This window comes from Macadamia integrifolia, chromosome 6, assembly GCF_013358625.1.
Source record: "Macadamia integrifolia cultivar HAES 741 chromosome 6, SCU_Mint_v3, whole genome shotgun sequence".
In the NCBI taxonomy this organism is placed as follows: Eukaryota; Viridiplantae; Streptophyta; class Magnoliopsida; order Proteales; family Proteaceae; genus Macadamia; species Macadamia integrifolia.
In genome coordinates this window covers 6,728,832-6,747,766 of record NC_056562.1, presented here as the reverse complement: position 1 = coordinate 6,747,766, position 18,935 = coordinate 6,728,832, and the positions used below count along the sequence as shown (strand labels likewise).

Below are 18,935 nucleotides of genomic sequence, written 5' to 3'. Positions count from 1 at the left end.
ATCAAGGATGGTGATGTCAGCAAGACAGTCTTTAGATCCCAGTACAGACACTATGAGTTCTTGGTGATGTCATTTGGATTGACCAATGCACCAGCTGCATTCATGGATTTGATGAACCGACTATTCCAGGATGTCTTGGATAAGTTTGTGATCGTGTTCATTGATGCCATTTTGGTATATTCCAAGAGTGCAGAGGAACATGCCGTCCACCTAAGATTGGTACTGCAACATCTGAGAGAGAAGCACAACTCTACGCCAAATTCAGCAAGTGTGAGTTCTAGCTTTCACAAGTCGCATTCCTAGGCCACTGTCTCATACAAGGGTATAGAGGTTAACCTAGGAAAGGTGAAGGTAGTGCCAAAGTGGGACACTCTTAAGGATGTGGTAGATATTTGTAGTTTTCTGGAAATGCTCAAATACTACAGGAGGTTTAGTGAGAACTTCTCTCACATTTCACACAAAAGGGTGTGAAATTTGAATGGTCCGATGCTTGTGAGAAAAGCTTCAGAGAGCTAAGAAAAACTTGATATTAGCCTCGATCTTGAATATTCCAACCGGTATAGGTGGTATGGTTGTGTACAATGATGCTTCAAAACTAGGGTTGGGTTGTGTGCTGATGCAGTATGGAAAAGTCATTGCCTATACATCTCGCTAACTGAAGGACTATGAAAAGAACTACCCAACCCATGATTTGGAGTTGGCAGCTGTGATATTTACCTTGAAGATTTGGCTGCAGTACTTGTATGGTGAGAAGAGTGAGATATACAGTGACCACAAGAGCCTTAAGTACTTCTTCACCCAGAAGGAACTTAACATGTGGCAGAGGCATTGGTTAGAGTTGATGAAGGATTATGATTGTACTATCCACTACCACCCAAGAAAAGCTAATGTAGTAGTCAATGCACTTAGTGGGAAATCTGAGGCACTAACTCTTGCATCACTGACCACCAATGAGCCATCGAGGAGGCGAGGAGGCTAGATTTGGTGCTACAAGTGGAAGGTGTCACCTTGTCACTATCGACATTAGTGGTACAACCTAGCCTAGTGGATAGAATTATTGCAGCTCAGGTTAATAATGCAGAGTTACAGAAATTGATAGCAGATTAGAAAGAAGGGAAACAGAAGGACTTGGATTTCTCCTTAACCGAAGGGGGAATTCTTAAATTCAAGGGGAGGTTGTGCGTGCCTAGTGATTATGAGTTGAGAGATACTATCTTGAGAGAGGCACACAATTCTCCATAATCCATCCACCCTGGTAGCACCAAAATGTACAAGGACTTAAAGGTTGCCTACTGGTGGAAGGGAATGAAGAATGATGTAGCCACACGTATCGAGGTACCTCACATGCCAGCAAGTCAAGGCAGAGAGATAGAGAGCCCAAGGTACAATTGCTACCTATTCTAGAGTGGAAATGGGAGAATATCACCATGGACTTTGCCACAGGATTACACCACCAACAAGGGTATGGATGCCATTTGGGTAGTTGTTGACTGCTTGACCAAAGTAGCTCACTTTATGCCAATTAAAGTCACCTTCTCCATGGATAAGTTGGTCAAGTTATATATTGACAACATCATCCGGCTACATGGTATGCCAGTTAGCATCATCTCTGATCGAGATCCTAGATTTACTTCTAAATTATGGACCTGTGCGTAGAAAGCTATGGGTACACAACTGAATTTCAGTATGACATTTCACCTATAGACCGATGGGCAGTCGCAGAGGACTATTCAGACCTTGGAGGACCTACTTCGAGCATGTGCCCTGGACATGAGTTACAGTTGGGATGAGCATATCTCTCTTATTGAGTTCTCCTACAACAACAGCTACCATGCCACCATCGGTATATCTCCGTTCGAAGCACAATATGGTAGGAAATGCCAGACTCCTCTCTATTGGGACAGAGTTGGTGAACAACACATCCTAGGTCCGGATTTGATATAGGCCACTAGTGAGAAGGTGGGTGTAATCAAAGAAAGAATCAAGGTAGCTCAGTTCAGACAAAAGAGTTATGCAGATATCAAGAGAAAACATCTGGAATTTGATGTAGGAGACAAGGTATTCCTTCGAATCTCCCCACTGAAAGTAGTGATGTGGTTCGGCAAGAAGGGAAAGCTAAGTCCTAGGTATATGGGACCCTATGACATATTGGAGAGGATAGGATTAGTGGCATACATGATAGCTCTATCTCCAGAGTTGGAGGGCACCCATAATATATTCCATGTATTAATGCTGAGGAAGTATATACCTGGCCTGACTCATGTTCTAGCATATGTAACCCATGAGTTGGATGAGGACTATGCCTATATAGAGTTCCTGGAGAAGATTATTGACCGAAAGGACCACATCCTCTGCAATCATTCTGTTTTGTTCGTCAAGGTGAAATGGATGAAGAAGCCTCCTGGGAACGAGAAGACAAAATGAAGAAGCAGTATCTTTAATTGTTTGACTTACCAAGTACATTCAATTTAGAGGAAAAAATTCTTGTAAGGTGGGGGATGTTATACCCATACCCTAAACCGGTCTAATTTGAACTTTTGTGATAGATTTCAGACCAGAGATAGAGAGTACCAATGGATTTTGGCTCACAGCAACTCATTGCAAATGGGGAAAGGAGGATCCCACTTGTTTGTGCATCTTGTGCCAGTCCAATTTAAGAGAATTCAACCCTTCCGATCTTAGATGGTACGTGAATTCTCATTCCTCCATACGAGTCCCGAAACATACCAAAATTGCCAGAAGACCATGCCCATAACACAGGGTAACACCCTATGGAATGACCAAGTGGGGACAATAAGCATTTAAGGTAGAACACTGCCTTAACCACCGGAAACAAGGCCACTGGAAGCACCTGGGCTGAATCCAGTGGGTGGCCCATTGTGCTATCAAATGGGTTATGATGCTCATGGACCCCACCACCAACATCATTTCCAGTATTGAATGACCCCACACACTCTCCCACACCCTTCCTCATGACTTGTACACCCTATGAGTCTAAGGAGGTGGGCCCACGTGTTTCGAATGACAAAATAACCCACTTAGATCAGACAAGTGCCCAGCCAGACGAACCTTAGGTCCATAACTTACTATGAAAGGGGAAGTGAGTTCATTTCTCACTTCCTACCTTGTCCAAAATGTGGGAGGGAGAGAAAAGATGAGAGATAGTAAAAGAGGGAAGGAGAAGAAGAAGAGGGAGGAAGCTCATCTTAGCTCCTGGCTTCACACCTTGTTGTTGGAATCCTAGCCGAAGGTAAGTGTTACTTCCCCTACCACTCTCCTTCTTCATTTTGAACTTCTGTAGTTGAGCAAGGGAGTGAATCACCAAGTTGGAGGGATAAACCTCGACCCCGGCACCCCCCCAGAGGTCAGATGTGTGTATTTCACTCTCCCATTTGATAGTCAAGCTCAAACCAAGCCAGTGAGCTCCGGCAACACCTTTGATCAAAAGTGAAGTTAAGGTTTCGATCTTTCGATCTTCGTATCTCCCTAAAGCATAGTGGAATCAAAACTTCTTCGGATTAAAATGGAGGTAGGAAGACCCCCTACACAATCCATGGAACAAATCCTAGCAATCGGGCCCGAGCCGAAAAACCCCAAATGGAGTGAACATTTGATGTATTTCAACCAGAAACATCTGGGTTGGATCCGATGGCATATTTTCGGTGAAGTCCTAGCTCTCGGGAAGGCTCTGTTTGGTCCATCAGAAATATCAGTGGTGTTTCTGGTGGAATTTTCATATTTCGAGTGGCATATTTACGGTGACTTCCCTGTGCTATCCGAAATTGATAGTACTTATACCATTTGGGGTAAACCCCTATGGGTCCCTCTTCGATGTTCTCGACACGCATTGACGTCTGATTACCTTTGTACATAGGAAAAAGATGTGCATGTACAATGAGAGCACAAGTGAGTTAGTATCCGATTGACGCACTTAGAATTTCTTCTATCCAAGTACAACCAAGGTGAGGGATGGTTGACTTTAGCTTATGGAGTGTTTCATATTTCTATAATTGCTCACATGTGTTAGAATTATCAATGCTTCCAATTATTAATTTCATATGTGAATACCATGATATGTTATTTTCATTGAATTGTTATGGTATGAAAATTGGAAAGTATGATATGTGATATATGTTGAGATGTATGACGGAGTTTGGTGTGGCCGAGGTGGTTCTGGTACCATGATCGCTATGTGGATGTTGCATCCATACATTGAGTATGTGCAGTAGATCTAGATATAGTCATGGATTGCACTTTGTAGCTGGTGGTGATTTTGGTATTGTGCACTCTTGGACTATACTTGGAAATGGATATGCTTTGTGGCTGATGGTAATTCTGATATCGCTTAGTTCATACTCAATTGCTTATATGCTAGATAAGCTTGCACATGGATGAGATGTGACCGATGGTTGATTTCGGTATCGTATTCTATAGTAATTGTATCATTATGCAAGGCATATGATATATTATGATTCGGTGACACTCCCTATGCTACATCCCCATGCCAAAAGGGTTAAGGTGTTGGATAACCCAATTGTTGTATGTTTGATGAACCTTTTCAGAATGCCACTCCCGCAGTACGATGTGATTGTTACCGAAGGCGGGAAATAGTTCGCCGTGACTGATGGTGATTCTAGTGCCATGGCTACCAGGAAGTGGTTATCAATGTTAGGTGACTAATGGTCGCATTCTAGGACCGGCAGGCTCCTAATCACGACTAGGGTTTGTATCGCTGGGTGACCGATGTGCGAGTTTCGGGATCAGGGATACAACCTAATGCGTCGTAGTTGCATTAAACCAACTTAGTTGTATGTTAGGTGGTTTAATAATCAAATGGATTGCATCATTCACATCATGAACTATGTGTTTATTTCTTTACTCATGACATTATGTTATATATGTGATTGTGTGTGCATGAACCCCACCCCTCACTGAGCTAGTTGGAGCTCACCCCACATATATGTTGCTTTTTAGATGAAGATGCAAGTATTGTAGTGTCGTTGGGTTGTGACTTTACTTCCTCCTGACCTAAGTACGGAGTAAGTGACTGATGGTTGCCAGAGGCTGAGGACCACAACCCGGATTGTTCCTGCGACACCTATGCTTATGCGACACCTTGAGGCGAGTGATCATCTTTTGCTATTTTGATACCGAAATATTGATTAGTATTCTTTTGGGCTTATTTTATGTAAGTCATGGAGATTTGTATGTGATATAACTCGGTTATGGATATATATCCTATCATTAGATATTACCCCACTTTTTTTTTTTGGTAGAAAAATGTTACACCACTTAAATTATATTCCACTACTTTATACTCTGATTCCGCAACAATTATTTTTTTAGTTTGGTGTTGTGTGATTGTGAATGTTAAGATACTGCTATCAGAGACTGGTAGAAGTGTAAGTCGGGTAAGTGTCTTACTCACACTATGGGTATTCCTAGTATGGGGAGCAAGGTGTGATAGATTATGTGTACCAGGTTGACACTAATGGGAATTCCTCCAGTTGTAAAAGTCCATTAGGGACAGTGGTATCTAGATTGACCCCAAGTGTACCATGCGTACTTACCCGGGTTTTCTCAGAGGTATGGGCTACAACTTCTTCTAATTGTAGATAGAAGCCCGGTGGGAGCTTTTACACTCCCTAGTTGGAGTCTGGTAGGCCATCCCTATTCTTCTGCAATAACAAAATCATAAGAATTCTTCTGATATGTGACAATATTAATTCATTTTTTTTTTTGTGGGGGGAGGGAGGTGAATAATTAATTAAAAATCTTGTTTCACATGTAAATACACAAAGATTCTTATATATATATATATATATATATTTTGGAGGGGGGAAATCTAAATGTCAACAATCTTGGTGATGATGTGCAGTGCACACAGATGGACAAGGTAGCATTGCCTATGATAGAAGATCCCAAAAACATTTTATTAGTAAAATTTGAAATTAAGTAAGGGATGAAGTTTTAGAGACTTATGGAAGGGCCATATCATAGTAATAGAATCTAGTGACATCTTTTGAGGACTTTGCTGTAGACGCTTGCAATTGAAACTTATCCAATGAGGTGGAAGTGAGATTGTGTCTATAACTATCTAACAAAGACAGTGATTATATATATATATATATATTTATATCCCCTGCATTTGAAGGAAAACAAAACAAAAAGTAATCTGAACTTGATTTCTCCTTATTTTTCTTTAATATTTTAAAGAAATGATTGAATTTGTAAAGATGGAAATTTTGAATTTATTATATCTTGTTGTCTATTTGCATATAGTAAATATGCACGTGCAAATGCACGTGTGGCCTTGTATATGTGTGTGTGTGTGTGTGTGTGTGTGTGAGAGAGAGAGAGAGAGAGAGAGAGAGAGTTTTTCAAATTGAATGGAGGCAAATATGTTAATATCAAAAGTTTTCATTGTCTAATAGGATTTCTTGGGATAGGCCAAGCAAAACCGTAATCACAACATGCAACTTAACCGCATTTCAAAAAGTTGCTTCTTCTAAACCATGCCCCTAGACTAAATTTTATAGTTTGAACATTGTGAGATGAAACTTAAAAAAAAAATTATAGATAAGTAAGTTCGCCATCAAATTTTGTTAGAACAAGTCAAGAATTTGAGACACACATAACATTTAGATTTATGAGTTAAGACAAATGAAAATTCCTAAAAAAAAAAGAAATGAAAATTTTGGGCTGTAGGACCATTGGGCTTTCTTTTTTTCCTCGTAAGCCTCCATAAAGGAATCAACTTGAGGTTGAATGTAGACCCGATGACTAAAGGTCCCAATTCGAAGTAGTTTCCTTGTGAAAATAGTAAAAAGATAGGAGTAATAGAGTGAGAGGAAGGAATGAAAAACCTAGTTGGTTATCCAATTTATATGTAATGTAACGAGGACAAACAATGAAGCATAACGTACTGAACATCCAAATAGACATCTCCATAGGTCAGATTCATTAGATGGAAATATGAAATTGAGGGAAAGTGCCCCACCAACCAACATTGAGGCATAACCTTGAACTTCAAAAACAGTGTACAAAGCAGTCCCAGGTATTGCAGTATTCTTCGTTGCATTGGAAGCCCTAGGCGCAAAAATTGCAGCAGTCTTTTGAACAACCTGATATATAACACAAACTCACGTATATATTTATGCAGGAATTTAGAGGAAAATAATGCAATTTGAAAGAAATCATCTCATAAGACCCAAGTCTAAATCAGGAAATGCTTAAAAATTAAAACGACACAGAAATCAAAAGGAAACCAAACAAAAAAGTAAGAAATTTAAATTTGAACTCAGTTAAATTACTCCTAAAGCATTCACAATTCACATAGCCAGTGAAACTTAAAGCTATCCCTGGATATTGAGAATAATAACTTTCAGTGTACGAATAACTACTTACAGTGTCATATATATTGTAGGGAATGAAGATTGGATGAAAAAATGTTGCTTTCGGTTTGATGCTTTTGAATTATATTCCGTTCTTCCTTCGAAAAGACACACTGGCACACCGTCATTAATAAAACGAAGGATACAAATCAGTTATCGGTAGAAAAGATCTGCATCATATGAGAGAGAGAGAGAGAGCCTCTTGGGGAAGAGAGCAAGGGGCGCTGTATTCTATTATCAGGAAGAAACTCAGGGGAGGGAGATGAGTAGGAGGATTCAACTGTTTTTTTATTTAATGGAAAATGATGGGAGAGATATTTGTGGTGGGGAGAGAGGTGTCGGTTTGCAAAAATGACTCTTGGCGAGGTGGGCGATGGTTCAAGAGAGAGGGAGAGATTTTTCACAAAGAAACTCTTGGAGGTGACGGTTCGAAAAAGAGAGCAAGGAGTAATATTTTCTTTGTAATATGGTTATTATAGTCAATTGAAAAGTTTGTCAAAAATAAAGAGTATGTGCTTTTATAGGATACATGGATAGACATATTAAAAAGAAAGTTGAAAGAGGAGAACGATTGGGAAAATGTGAAAAAATAAAATATGATGGTTGGTTTACCTTGCCAAACCCCAAATTTATCATCTTTGTGAGCATCTAATTGCCTCATGGTCCCAAAGAAGAGCAACAAGATATTTAACGATCACAGTAGAAACTAGAAAGAAGCAAAGCAATATCTTAAAGAACACTATTATCTTTGCTACGGAAAGTATCACAGTATTTGATATTGGCTCAATGGAGCAATAATATCATTTCCAGTCATTGGCTACCAATGGAACTAGCAGTTCACTTGTGAATAAAGGAACTCTATGTCTAACAACATGGGAAAACCTCCAAGAATTCAAAAAACACTAATGTCGACTTCCAGGATTGAATGAAAAAGAATATGTTTGATCAAGTGTGACTCCATCAACATAATAAACCTAATTGAAATACTAGTGAAAAGATTCATTCTTCATATAAAAAAAAAAAAAGATAATTTACAACGTCATCCCTTGGAGAATACCAGTATTATAGGAACATCCCATTTTTTTCACAAAATTATGCTTAGACCCCTTACAGTAATCTCCGTTAAGTAAGGATTTGAAATGATATTTTTACCCTTTTAAATAAAACAAATAATAAACATATTTTACCTAAGTTACTTCTCACTGAGTCGTGACCGTCCGCAACAAGCAACTACCGCTGGCGGTTCCAACTTCTTCTCCGGTGGAACCTGTCACTCTCTCTCTCTCTCTCTCTCTCTCTCTCTCTCTCTGAACCTCGAGACCGACTTGGATGTTCTAAAAAATTGTTCAGGATCCCGATCTTGTCCAGACTAGAGAACTCAGGTGGGATTTCACCAGAGAACTGGTTGCAACTCAGATTCAGAGATATTCCAGTGCCGGAATCTGACCCAATTCCTTAGGTATCTAACCTCTATCAACCCATCAAACTCTGAAGGAAAATGAACAAACCGAAGTCCCACCAAAGCTCTTCAAGAAAAGCTTCGTTACTTCATTAATGGAGGCCTCCACCCTTCGATCTCCCTCCTTCAAGGAAGACACTTACACTCTTTGGAGAGAAAGGCTTTACAACAGCTCAAAGAGAAGCTTTCGATTTCTCATGGATCTGATGAATCCACGTGGGGTATTCCGCTCTTGGGTGGCAACGACAGGGCCACCGTAATTCTTCTAAAGTTTCTCAGGTTGAGAGTTTCTCAGGATGTGACGTTGTGAGGACTGGAGATGGGAATCCCCTAAAGTGTATCAGACACAGAGGGCAGAGCTTGACAGTCCAAAGGAACGTTACTCAAAGAAAAATTAACCGTTTAAAGGAAAAATGAGGACAAGAAAAACAAAACTTTGGGATCAGACTGACGTGCAAAATTATTCAGCATAGCACAACAATGGAGCTTCTTCTTAGTTGAAGATATCTTTTTCATCATTTCAAACTTCAACACAAAACAGAAAAGAAACCAGCAAAAAACGGAGACTACTAGAAATAATCAGAAAAGAAAACACAGAAAAGCTTATAGGATTCCAATCTTTATGAAGATCAGAAGAAGAAATTCAACATTAGCCGAAAGAACCCACCACATATATACTTCTAAAATCTGTATAACGGCATAAACATGGGTGAAAATATCAGAAGAAACCAACTAAATTAAAACAAAAATAATATTGAAATCCTCGTACAACATTGAAGCTGCTCAGGGTCCTCTCCAAGCTTTGTAACACAATTTCAATGAAGAGTTCATCCAAGGACTGTCGACAGAAACCCCTCTAGCAGGATCAGTGGTTGAATCAAGTGCTATTCTAATCGGGCTCCGTCTGACTCTCCAGATCGGAATTAAGCTCCAGGAGGCATCAGCAATTTACCAGAAACAAACACCCAAGTTTGGCACCTTATGGAACTTGCCCTCTAGTTTTTATTTCCTGATGAATCACTGACCGTCTAAAGTTAATCTCTGTCTCCCACTCTCCAACGATGCCACCACCGTGGGTCACCTCCTCGCTGTATTTAGCTCTAATGGCAGAGAGTCGTTGCTAGTTGTCGCGAGTTCTTGCTGGTCACCGTTGTCACCAATGCCTCTGCTGCCATGATCTCCAGTGCTCGATTTGGGAGAAAGGTATAGTAACTATCGATTAGAGGATGAGAATTATTACATGGCCATTTTAGGTACTTCACATTTAGTAAGGGAATTTTGGTATTTAAAATAAAATATAGTTGCTGACATCAGCATATAAGATATATTCCTTAACGGAGACTGACGGTAGGGGGTTGAGTCTAATTTGGTGAAACAGATGGGTGTTCCTATAATACTAGCATTCTCCAGGGGGTGCGTTGTAAATTACCCTACAAAACAATGGAGTGGACAAAACCAGAAAAATTCCAGTGAATATTTCTACTGATCCACTAGAAATACAATTGACGACACTAATAATTGACCTTGTAATACTTCCAAGAATGATTTAGTTTCAGCTAAGAGCTTCAGCCTTCAAAATAACAAATGAAGTACACAAGTTTATCACCTTGATACCTAATAGCAAGGGATAGGAGGATGTTAACTAAAAGGGCCATTGAAAATTAGCAAGACATTTGGATAGATAATTACTCACTATGTGATCCACGTGACCATGCGAAATGAATAGGAACTCCTGAGAGATGGCACGCTACGGGAGTAATTAAACTCCCCCTCCCACCCTCCACCCTCCACCCTCCACCCTCCACCCTCCACCCTCCCATTTCAATAAGAATATTAAACTGCGGGCATCTCTATAAGGATGAGCTTAGAACACAAAACCCAGATCCCTGAACCTAGAATGCAGTACCAAAAACCTAGAACTCTGAAAGTCAAAACAATAACCCATAACCTCAAAACCAGAACCAAGAACACTAAAACTAGAACTAAGAACCAAAACGTAGAATCTTGAAACCAGAACCCTGAACTTGAGCCCATAACCTTGAACCTTAAAATCAGAACCAAGAACCCCAAGCATAGAACCCATAACTCAAATCCTTGAACCCAAAACTCCGAAGCCAAAACCCCGAAATAAGTACAAAGAACCAAGATTTTAGAAACCCAAACCAAGAACCTAGAACCTAGAACCCAGAACCCAGAACCTAGAACCAAGAACCAAGAACCAAGAACCAAGAACCAAGAACCAAGAACCTATAAGCTAGAACCTTAAAATTGAAAACAAGAACCCATAACCCAAAACCAGATCCCTGAACCCATAACCAAAACCTTGAATCCTGGAGCTAGAACCTAGAACTCAGATCCTAGAACCAATAAGCCAAATCCCTATACCCAGAACCCAGAATCAAGAACCAAGAATTCAGAACCTAGAATCCAGAACCCTATACCCTGAAACCTAGAACCCAGAACCCAGATCCCTGAATGCAGAACCCAAAACTGGAACTCAGATCCCTGAACCTAGAACCCCAAACCCTAATATGGGATTCTCTCCCCCTACAATTCTACTTTGTGGAGAATTGTAAAATCCCAACATGAGTTCTAGGTTTTTGGTACTGCGTTGGGCAAAATTCAATTCCTTGATGAAAGTTAAGCAGTTGCACATATGCTTCGAGCAATGTGAAAATTATAAAATTTTCTGATAAACATTTTATTTTATTTATGTTTCCAAAAACAAGTGAAGCAAACCATAAAAAAACAAACAGTTTTTGGGGTGTTTTTCCATTTCTGAACACAGGGAAATCTTTCTCCTTAGAAATGTCAAAAACTTTCTCCTCAACACATAAACTGCATGTTCTATAGAACCGAAATCCTATACAAACTTATTTATAAAGTGGAAATTTGTGAGGGCGCGTCACAGATATTGTGAATTGGGTTAAAAAGAAAAAAAAGGAAGGTAATAATAGAATAAAGTGTTTTCCTTTAGTGGGGTGAGATTTGGTAAGTCCTGTTCGGTTCAGTACCTTGTATTAATCGAGCAATATTTGAGCCCAACACGTTATGTAATCGATTGGGTTTATCTTGGGTTTCAACTGATCAGTTCACATTGAACCTACTGGTGTGAGCCAACTTTTAAGACCCCCTATCTATAAGCATAAGCTACAATAACCCATTTTGCCCTAGCCCAACCCAATTCGTCTGGGCTTGAATTCTAATGGTCTGATCAAATCCAATCAAAATCAATTAAGACCGACCAATTGACACCCCTTAATTTAGACTATTTCATAGATATCCAATATTAAATAAACCACATCATGCTTCCATGGGGAGTGCAAATTGATTTGGTAGTCTACATAATTTTTTTCTTCCCACTTTAAGAATCGAATTCGACGGGACCAAACAGTCAGGTTGGCCATAATTTTGGTTCGGTCTACCTACATGTAACCTGTCCTACTTATGAGAATTCCAAACCACTTGGTTCGGTTTAATGACCAGGCTTGGGTCTCTCCCCTTTGCCCAAACCTTAATTCCTTCCGAGTGTGAATCAAGTTCTAATCATTCTCGTAAGGTGTTTGATCAACATTTGAACTTCACTAAAAATAAAAAATCAATTAAAAAAAGAGAGAAATGGAGTCCAAATGTGGATCAAACACTTAATTCTCGTACAAGTATCTGATCCGAATTCATTCCTTCCTGCCCTTCTCCTTCTCGCCTCCACTATCGCCTCTTGCCATAGCAGCAGAAGTTGGGAAGAACTGAAGAAGAGTGCTAATCTGAATTAATTGATTCTCTCTCTTCGTCTCATAGAAGTAGGGGAAGAAACTGTTAGCTGAATTTCATGACATGTAAGCATCAAATCTGAATCTTTCAGGTAAAAAGGTCTTATAGCTTAGTTTTCAATTTTTTTTCAGGTGATTTACATCAACCTCCCATGGCATTTGCCCATATTACATCATCCCCCCTAAAAATTCTTTTATTACATTTAAACCCACCCAAACTAACACCATGAGAGAGATGTTAGTTTTTGAAATAAAAAAGATGATTCTTCCCACTTCTTCTTCTTCTTCTTCTTCCCACCTCATCTCAACTTGAACTTCCGCTCTCTGTTAAGTGCCTCTATCTTTCCCCTTTCTCTTCACTCTTCCCTCTGTCTGCTTGCTTCTCTCTTTATCTCTGAAGGCTTCAAGCTTTGCTAGAGAAGCCCTTTTCGTCTCGTTCAGATTAGGGTTTGCCCTCTTTGGAGTTAGGGTTTCTCTCTATTTTATCTCTTAGATTAGATTAGATTAGATCAGATCAGACCATATTAGCTTATTCGATCTTTCGTTTGGTTCCTTGATGTCTTTCCTTTGATAAGATCTCACAGGTCGGATATGTCCAGAATGAGAACGAGAGCCAGTGATGATGGATTCAGAACCCAACATGGAGATCATCCATTTTGATAGGTTACTAGACTCTCTCTTATCTATAGTCTTCAACAAGATCGGAGATGTCAAAGCCTTGGGTTGCTACTGTGTCGTCTCTCGTAGGTTCCATGGCTTGGTTCCTCAGGTTGACAACGTTGTGGTTCAAGTCGATTGCATCATCTCCGAAGATGCAGCTACTTCCACTGTTGCTTTCACAGATAAGAACTGTGGGGGCTAATTTTTTTCGGTTCGTTTTTGGTGGAATCGTTAAGCTTCTGCAAGCTATTGGGCATTTTCTTGGACCCAAGAAGATTTGTCAACTTCTACTTCATCTTCATCATCATCCCATTACAAAGAGTCTGTTCATGTTTACAAATTAGGGCACTCTTTAAAATCATGAGCTCTGGATGATTTCTGTGTCGATTTGGGGATTCTCAAAATAAGAAGAAGAAGTGGGAAGAAGAAGAAGGGTAAAATTATCTTTTCTATTTCAAAAACTAACACCTCTCATGGTGCTTTAATTGTAATAAATGGATCTTTAGGGGATGATGTAATATGGGCAAACGCCAAGGGAAGTTGATGTAAATCACCTTTTTTTTTTTTTTTTTTACTTTTTTCCATTGTTGGCAAACCAGGATTTGACTAGGAAAACTAGGACGAGTTTGGTCAACAGATTATAAACCTGGTCAAGAGTCATGTAGACTCGTCATGTATTAAAAAATTACAAGACTCGGACAAAATCATACCGAGTCATTCAAGACTTGTTTGTTTTGCCTGAGTCATAACAAAATGGCGGATTCTTGTCAAAATTTTGAGTTGGCATCTCTGAATAATTTTGAACTAAAACATACTCTAATGATGTTAAATGTTCAATGTTTGAGCTTCTATATTGAGTCTAATGATTATAATGATGGGTTTCATAAAAAAATTTGAAAAACAAATACTTTTATTCTATCATGTCTCATTTAATTTATTTATTAATTATTTATTTGGATTACTTGAGAAAGACTAGTATGAGAATTAGAGGAGAAATTTGAAATGACTCACCTTTGACTCACCTGGTTTTTTGTGACTCATTCTAACTCATTAGGTTTTGAAGATAACTAGTCAAGTCACAAAACATGGTTTTCCAACAATGCCTTTTTCTTCAATTATCAATATTTTTCCTAATTTTTAATTATATTTCAAAAAATGGTTTGACTAGTTGAAACCTAAGAAACCAGAAACCATAACCCAGAAACGAGAAACGTGTCTCATTATGGTTTGATACTTGGCCTAGTTTTAATCCTCTTTTGAAATATACCATTTACACGCTTAGGAGCCGTTTGGTATCGTTCTTAAAAAAAATTTCTATCGTTTTTTTGTTTTATTAAAAAAAAAAAACATAAAAAACTGTTTGGTACACCGGAGCTGTGTTTCAGTTTTTATGAAACAAAAATTTTAAAAAAATGAAAAATGAGGCAAAAATCGCTCCAAAAGTGAGTTCCGACTTATGACGTTTCGTTTCAAATCTATCGTTCCCGATAGTTGGAGCGTGAGGAGCATCTGCAGGTAAACTCTTCTCTCTTCTTCTTCTCCTCTGTTCACGTACTCGTTTCTTCTCCTCTCTTCTTCTCTCTTCTTCTCCCCTGTTCGCACTTTTGTGTTTTTCTTCTTCTGTTCTAACCGTTTCTCCTTCTTCTTCATTTACTATAATCACAAATCAAACAGGAATGGGATTTAGGGTTGTTTTATGAGTGATTAAGATAGAAATATATTCTGGGTTGAAGAAGATCAAGCTTCAACGTTTTGAGGAGAGATTTCGATCACACACATAGCAGGTAACATCTTCTTCTCTTCTATTTCTTCTTCTTCTCTTCTGAACCTCTTCTCTTTCTTCTTCTTCTATAGGTAAATCGTTGCATTTTTCTATGCCATATGAAACCCTAATTGCATTTGTGAGAGAGAGAGAGAGAGAGAGAGAGAGAGAGAGCGAGACGATTCAAAGGGAGACACTTTGCTTCCCGTTTCTTCCGCTGGTCCTCTAAAGCTTTGACTGAAATGGCAATCCAAATCTCATAAAAGAGAGAGAATCCATTCCATCTCTCTCTCTCTTTCTCTCTGTAAAAAGACATTGCAGAGTGTGTCGGTTATGTATTTTCTCACTATCTTTTATTCATTACACGGTTTTGATTTCTCATCAGAAAACACGTTCATGTTAGACCCCACTCCATTATTCATATAACTTTAGGATTCTCATCCAATCTGAGACCCCTCATGTGAATAGAGTTTCTTTGACTTTTGATTGGAATCTCTCACTGTCAGCGTAAACCCAATTGGATATTTCTAAATTCCTCACTGGCTAGAATTTCAGTATTAAAATGCGTTATTGGTATTGTTTCTACAGAGAGTATCAATAGACTTGGTCAATCTTTATAGTCTGTGAGGGAAGAGGGTCCGTCCCCTTCTTCAACTCTGCTTCTCTTTCCTCTTGAAAAAGTTCAATGAAGGGCAAACCACTTCAAAGCTTTGTCCCTTTTCTCTCAAGTCTCTTGCACTTTTTTCTCATTTAACCCAATTGGGTTTTCTTTCTTTCTCCATTTCCATCTCTGTTTCTCCTTCAACTTTGGAAACATTAATTACAACTTCAATCTCTCTTCTCCAAGCATTTAATGGCATTCATATCAGTTTCTCATTTCATCCCACACGGGTTTTACTTGCGTTTCATGTCCTTAGACAGAACCCACTAACCAATCTTGTTCCTTCTGCTTTTTCTAAAGATCTCTCTGTTTTGCTATCAAACCCAATTTGGATTTTTCTCTAGAAGCCCTTCTGCAGATCCTTTCTCTCATGGATCTACTGAACAGTTTTTATTATCAACATGGAACTCAAGTTTAATTCAATATTTAATTTCAATGACCCTAATCACATCTATTATTTGATATAGGTTGATAACCGTGGATGTGGTATGTTTGTATGGTTGAAAGATGAAACACTTATCTCTATCATATAACGTACATTATGTTCAGAAAGCTCAACATCAACATCATCCACACCACCGTCCACTTTGAACGAGTATATAAAAGGATATCTGGAAGTGACACTTAAAGGATTAGAGGACCAAACAAACAAGGTGAAAGACATCCTCCATGCATTCAAATCTTTAGACTTGGACAAAAAGTGAAAATTTGGAAAATTATGTAATAATTAACTGGGACAAGGCATTGTTAATTCTGTATTTTATTCATCCTTTGGGAACCATGTTTTTTTTTGGTTGGTATGTAATACTTAATTGTCCCAAAGGATTTGTATGCTTATAGTATTTTAATGTTAATTTTGTAATTATTGACTTAAAAGAAAAGAAAAAAGAAGAAAAAAAAAACGTTTCTGAAACAAGCATTACCAAACAGCAAAGCTGTCATTTTTTTGCTCTGAAACTGTTCTAGAAACAGATTCACCAAACATCCTTAAATCGTTTAAAAACGGCGTTTTGACACAAAAACTAAAATTTTCGTTTTTGACACAAAACAGAATTTCTGGAATAGAAACGATACCAAACGGAGCCTTACATTCCACGAATGGCAACGGTAAAGCATAGAAATTCATAAGCTAAAACCTAGCCCTTGAGGAAGGTTTCATCTCGCGTGGAGGTTCCGCTACAGGCCACTATAGTGACTAGGTTTTGATTTCTCATTCTTTGCTTCTCTGTGTAACTATAATGTTTGCTATGGTAGTCTCTGTTACTTTGCTTTTTAGTTGTTTCTGTTTTGATGTTTGAGACTGAGCGCAGGGGTCAGGTTTGTATCGATGGAAGGCGAAAGGGTGGGTTTTTCAGTGGCGGAAGAGAATGATTTTGTTCCTTGTCTGCTCCTGGGCATCTTATTTCTTCTTGATTGTATTGCTTATTCATAGGTCTTACTTTAATGTCATGGAACTCTTATGTTCCTCTGTGAAAGCAAAGCCATTTTTTTTTTTAATAATTATGTTACACTATACGGTTTGGTTATTGTCATCTTTCTTTTTTACCAAGGATTGGGAATCAGGGCTGAAAATGGTCCTTTGTAGAAACAAGGGCTTGAGTTTTTATTATTGGAATTCAACCCCATCAAGGAACTTCCTCTTAGATCCCTAGGCTGTTAATGCCCTAGTATGTTTGATTGTGTCAATTTCCAGGTTTCTGATATATCTAACTTCTTTTTAATCCCTAATTGTCTTCTTCACGATCATTGTTAGTTTTCAATTGTTGAATTGGGATTTTTTTTTATCTAGTTACTCTTGCTTGGGTGCTTGTGAGCAGATCATTATACTGTGTTTATTACTCTGGCGTTTGTTTTGTTCTTTCCTGTGTCAGTTGCATTGCCTTGAAATTATAGAGACTCATGCCATCTATGCAACTTTTGGTTGGATTGGACTACCAAATTATGTAAACATTTGAGTCAACCTGAGAATAATTGCCTATGTTAATAATGTGAGCATGTTCTGAAGTCCTCTTTTAGAATATGCTACTGTCATTGGATGCTTCCTTATTGTAGTCTACAGAGAAGCTTGAGGTTTTTTTTTTTTAAATCTATAAATGTATGTACTTTGATTTATATTAACATAGGCTTTGGTTTTATAAGAGCAGCATGTGTGTTTGTTTTCTATGGCACAGCCATTTCATTTTCATTTCCAGAAACCTACAAGCAGAGTTTATTTTATAATTTCTTTGTACATAACTCCCATGCCATTAATTATAGTATAGCTAGATTTTTTTTTAGCTAGCCAATGTCTTGTTACATAGTATGAAGTATTTCCCTGCCAACTATACTTATTAAGTTGTAATAAATAGTTAAATGTATTCCTTGAATTCTTATGCAAGGAGTGTTGGCTTTTTCCAGTTTTGTGATTAATTTCTCTTTAATATCATTTTAATAATTTTTATTAATGATTAATTCCACAATCTAGCTTATCCATGGCTTTTGTTTCCAACTTCCAAGTAGTCTAATTTCCCTCTTTGTGGATATGCTGGACTTGAACCTTTGACTTTTATATAATTCTGATTCATATTACTGCAAAATCCTTATCCAATCAGTCTTTGATGTTTAAGTGCAAAATAATAATTTCAGATTTGGTGGGTTGTGATTCTCCCATCATTTTTTCAGTTTTAATATTGAGAACTTGATATTCTTATCTCTTATTTTGACTTGTGACATTTATGTCACTTTTGTGTTCTTTCTGTATGTCTGAACTTCGAATTCCAGTATCCTACTTACTATTCTTGTACATCTATCAGTGATTTGTACCTTCCTTGTAAGTATTACATGGTAATGTATGTTCTTATGATTATATCTTTGAAAGAGTTGTCTCAAGTACCTGACCTGATTTGTGGGATGGATACATTATGGATTCATATGCATATTAATGAACACGCAGCACTTGTGTTTTAAGGTGGATGCTATACTGGGTGACAGTTTGAGTAAAGGGCACCTACTGTGCCATGCAGTAGAGTGATTTAGCTATTCCGACTGTAGGATTGATAGAGTATGGTATGAATTAGCCAAATGTTAACTTTAAATTCACACTCAATCATTTACTCCCCATGTAGTGGCATTTTGCCTTCCGTTTTCAGTTTAAAACAACTTTTTTTTTCTTTTTTCAGATGAATCTTAACATGTGAATAGGAGACCCTTGTCCCAAAAATTTGGCGCCTTCCAATTTACAGTGTGGTGG

At 38.3% G+C, this 18,935-nt stretch overlaps 1 non-coding gene across 1 annotated transcript; it reads right to left on the bottom strand.

The window, feature by feature from the left end:
* Nucleotides 1–9,288: 9,288 nt before the first annotated feature.
* LOC122082959 lies at nt 9,289–9,378 on the bottom strand. Its single transcript, XR_006141493.1, has one exon. It is a non-coding gene; the product is annotated as a small nucleolar RNA Z122 (small nucleolar RNA).
* Nucleotides 9,379–18,935: the final 9,557 nt, after the last annotated feature.